Source organism: Microtus oregoni, unplaced genomic scaffold (assembly GCF_018167655.1).
Source record: "Microtus oregoni isolate MIOR12 unplaced genomic scaffold, Mior012 000037F_ref0000500, whole genome shotgun sequence".
Classification (NCBI taxonomy): Eukaryota; Metazoa; Chordata; class Mammalia; order Rodentia; family Cricetidae; genus Microtus; species Microtus oregoni.
Genome location: NW_024543096.1, coordinates 26,148,659 through 26,153,748, shown reverse-complemented (window position 1 = coordinate 26,153,748; position 5,090 = coordinate 26,148,659).

The following is a 5,090-nucleotide window of genomic DNA, read 5'->3' as shown; positions in this document are numbered from 1 at the left end:
AGGACCTGGGTTCAGTTCCTAGCACCCACATGGCAGCTCACAACTGTCTGTAACTCCAGTTCGAGGGACTCTGACACCCTCATACAGATATACATGCAGGCAAAACACTAATGCACAATTTAAAAAAAAAAAAGAGTAACAAATGGAAAGTTTACCCCAGACACAGTTTCCAAAAGACCGCCCCCCCCCCCCCCCCCACACACACAAGAGACAGCCCAGTTCTAAAGCTGCCAGATCCAAACTCCTCACAGGATAATCAGCTTCTTGAATCCCAACATAAAGGTGAAAGCAGCTGTCCCCGTTCTGGGAGAAGTAACTGACTTTGCAAAGACAGCAAGGAATCAATTTCTAGTACATTCCAGACTTGATACAGTTTTGCCTCTGCCACTGCTTTATGGGAGTCAGATTAGTAGGGAGCATTGGGGTTTTCTACCTTGCAGGGCTCCAGATTTGATTCTCACCCACCGGGCTGCAGATCACAAGCAAAAGGCAGGGGGCTTTGTTTACAAAGCTCTGGTTTCCTCTGTCTACTAAGTACCAGGGCTTCTCTTTTCTGTCTCGTCCTATATAGGTATCCCAACACTCTAAGTATTTTCTGTTAATTGTGTGCTACGATTGAACAAGTCAACCATAGATTAATAGCTATCATACTATCATCATAACTATCATACACTCCACACTCCAAAGATTCCCACCTTCCTATCCCAGGAGAGCCAGTACCAGCCTTTCCCTAACCTTAGACCATCTAATTGCAAATATAAGGGTCACATTCAGAACTCACAGCTAGCACCAGTCACTTACAGTGCCAAACCTGGCAAACTAGGCCAATGTGCAAGCACAGCTCACCCCTCAGAGAAGGGCATCGTACTTGCTTTTCGCCACCCCCAGTTCCCTGTTGTGTTTAGCTTCTTATCCAGTGTGTCCAAAGAACAGATGCAGTAGGTCCCACCCCTGTACTCCGACAGGTGACTCTCACAGGTCATGCCCAGTCTCCTCCCGTCTCCTTGGGCAGATTACATAGTGGGCCATCAGTGAAAAGAAATCTGTCCAGCTAAGTGTGTGCAGAGTCTGGGCCGCTGGGCACCACTGTGCTGTCCATGTTGGTGCTTTCTATATAGGCAGTGGGGTGAGAATTGCCTCTGGATCGAGAAGAGGGGAGGAGGAGGAGGCTCCACAGAGCCAAACAAAAGAGCAAGGGATGTAGGGGGACCTGTAACTCCCAGGCTGCTAAGGCACAGCAGGCAAAGGGCTGTCTAGCAAGCCCTTGTTTTGAAAATAAAACAAAGAGGTTTGGCTACATTTTCACAACACAGTGAAAATTGCAAATTTTTCCTCAAGTTGCTTTAGGCCAGTTCATATCTACAGGGCATGGAATACTCAGAATATGGCTTTGTTTTTGTTTTTGTTTTTTCTCAGATCAGTTCCGAGTGATCAGCCCTTCATCTAACTCTGCTAATAACTATTTGGGCAAAGGATTACCCCTTATTTCTGTTCCTTTAAATCGGGAGACTTTCATAGTTAACATTTTGGGGAGAGCAGTATTAGGTATTGAACCCCGGGGTCCTTTTGCAGGTCAGACCAATCTCCTCTGACTAAGCTGCATCCCTAAGTGGATTCCTCTTCAACAGATGCACATGTATAGCCTGGCAGTGTTTCTGGTATGTGAGAGGGTCATTCTGGCGTGGGGGGAGGCACTTTGGGATTGAGGGGATGCAGGATTCGAAATAGCCTTGCACTGACAGGGTGCACACACTACACTTGGGGGGTGGTTGTGGAAACACAACATGACAGACCCGAATTATTAAAAATGGAATGTTTTATGCCTGTCACTGTGGCAGTGGCTTCATAGATGTTGATTTGGGGTGACACGGGGTTGGTGGTTATAACTGTTTACTGCTTTTCTAAGATTGGCTAGACCTTCGCTGTTGTTTATTAGTTTTCTGTCTGGTGTTGGCTTTTCGTTTCTGTAAATGAATATCGAGAGTCCATAAACATGGAAGGCTCTGCGGAAAACACCCCCTTCACAGTGTTTCCCAAGCTGAGAGCTCATCTTAGGCGCTTGTTATTTATTGTTTCAGGAGGAACCGCGGCTACTAAGTTCTGTTTTAGTTTGCTTTCTGTTGTGATAAAAACACTGGCCAAAAATAGCTTGCGGGGAGAGGGTTTAGTTCAACTTACGGGTTATAGTGAGCTCATCATTAAGGGAAGCCAGGGCAGGAGCTCAAACAGGAACCTGGAGGCAGGAACTGAAGCAGAGATCATGGAGGAACACTGGTTACTGGCTGGCAGGCCTGCCTGCTCAGGGATGAAACTGCCTACATGCAATTGAGTGAGCTCTGCTACCTCGCGTAGCAGTTATGAAAATTCTGAAAGACGTGGCCATAGGCCGTTCTCATCAAGGCGGTTCTTCAATGAAGCTTCCCTCTTCCCAGGAGACTCTGGGCTTATGTCAAGTTGACAGCTGAAGCTATCTGTGGCACACTTGGAAAAGAACGTGGTGTCATGGTGGAATTAACAAGATACTCGAACCCACTATTTATTGAGCACCTGCCAGGCCCTGGAAACTGTCTTAGATGCTGAGGAGAGAGCAGAAAACAAGACAAACAGGATCTCACTGGAGCTTCAGTTGTGGTGAGGAAAGCTATACAGACAAATACAATATCAAGTGATGACGTACACTCTGCAAAGAAAAGGAGCAAGCTGGGTGGTGGCGGTGGCGCAAGTGGATCTCTGTAAGTTCGAGGCCAGCCTGGTTTACAAAGTGAGTTCCTGGTCAGCTAGAGTTACTACACAGAGAAACCCTCTTCTGGAGACAGAGAGAGGGAAAGCATGTAAGAGCGCACAGAGATGGGACCTGGGCATTTTTACTGACATTTGAACAATGAGAAGGACCCAGGAGAGGAAAGCCCATGTGAGGACTCTGAAGTACAAAGCCCCAAGATGCAAATGAACTTGGTACAGTTAAGGAACAGAAAGGGCTGGGGGGAGTGGTGGTAAATTAGCAAGAGGGTTTGAGCTGGGCTGTGAGCACACCTGAAATTCCAGCACTGTGTGGGTTGAGGACAGAGGCAAGATGACAGCAATTCAGAGCCAACCTGACGACAACAGCTAGCAAAGGCTGATCTTGTGGACCTTGGTGGTCTGGCCTACAGCAAGGTGTCTGGAGTTTGTACATGAATGAGAAGCTGTTGGGGGCGGGGTTAAGCAGAGGAGTATTATCTGTTCACATCCTGTCTTATGTCATACACACCTCAAGTCTAGCCAGCGTAGACTGCATTTACAGATCCCGTTAAAGACGAAATAGACCCAAATGCTATCTGCGTACCTCTTCCCTGGAGTTCTTGGGAGCTCCCGCCTTCTTAGTGACATGCTGCCTTCTGATTACACTTTCACTAATGAGTAGACTAGCCATGAAAAGTGTGCATGCAGAATAGACTCTCTCTCTCCCCCTCCCCTTGCCCCGTGTGTGTGTATGTGTGTGTGTGTGTGTGTGTGTGTGTGTGTGTGTGTGTGTGTGTGTTGGGGGTACCGATATAGTGAACTTTCAAAATAACTCCGTAACTACGTGGACAAATCCTCTCGCCACCCATGTTCTTGTTTTAGACCCAGCTATAGTTAGACTTCCTCAAAGATTTCACTCAAGCATTTAAGCTTTGAGTTGATAGCGTTTTTTTTTTTTTTCTGTTGCCCCAAGGGTTTTCAGATGAGGTGGATGCTGGCTGCAAGCCTCTGCCTCTTTCTGGCCTCATGCCTAATATCCCTGTTTGAACACTGCTTGCTTTAGGCGGAAAAGAGGTCCTGCATACCTTCAGACAGCTCCAGGCTAAGTAAAGGGACTTATTCATTGTCTCTTTGATGCCCACTTCGAGGAACTGTGTCCATGGCCTAACATCTTGGGCCGCTTATTTGATTCAGCTCAGATCTCAGGGAATCTGATTTTACTGCCTTTCAGACTTAGAGCTCACCTGCCCAGCACTCCTCAATATAGGGGTTTCTGGTGTTGAGGTGGAGCTATCCTAAGCCCCGGAGGAAATTTAACATTCCTGGTCCCACTGCATCCTACAGGCCTCTCTTCCCACCAGACTCCACCGAAACCACCCCTGTGGTTTTTGTTTTTTTATCAGACCCCCACCAGGGGATGGCAGGTCACTTGTGGTCTTCGGGCACACCTGAATCAGGACCCCATATGCAGGGTTCACAGTGACATTTCTGAAACATGCCACTGTTTTTCATCCTTTCGACTGAAGCTGCTTTCTCAGTCATGTGGTGTATGCTGCAGAAACATACGAGCTGCTCAGATGTGCCAAGAGAAATGTCTGAATATTTTATGCTACTCAGTACAGCACCCAATGGCTGTGAATATCAAGCCATTCCCCCCTGGCCACCCACCTCAGAAGAAATCTAAATCCCTTATCTGCTCCCAGTTTCTGGGTCCTTTTGTGAGATATCTTCCTGAAGAGTTGATTGTTGCCCTGTGAGTAAGGAGAAGGGAAACAGAGCTTTGGGGGCCAGGAAGCTGTAGGTCAGCAGCTTGCCCGGCCTGTCTTTTATCCCGATTTAGACCCTAGTGGCATTTCTAAGCTTGCTGTGAAGCACCCAACCTGCACGCCTCACCTGCAGCCTGGCTTCCTCCCCACACACTTGAACGTTCCGCAGATGAGGAAGGCTTACTTAGACTAATTCCCAGTCGAGGGCTTTTATTTCTTGAGTGACTCTTCTCAATATTGCTAGATGAAATAGTCAGAATTGAGAGTTGTGCTTTCAAATCGAATTCTTTTGAAGGAATCTCAAGTTCCAGGAGCAATTATTTTTGTAGTGGTGTCATCGAGGGGGGAAAAAGCTGTTAACTGGGAGAGAGGTACAGAGACCCACTTAGCGCATCAAGTGCTTGTGTTCTATCCTGAAGGAAGAAGAAACTTTTTAATTTGGGTTTTTTTTTTCTTTGCCTCTTAAGTAAAAGCAATCTAGTTTCTTTTTCTATAGCAAAGGAGGAAGGAACCAACGAGAAATTAATCAGGCAGGAAGTGAATACCACAGAAGCCTGCCTGCCTGACTCTGTGTCACCCTGAACAGGAGGCCAGAGCTTGTCC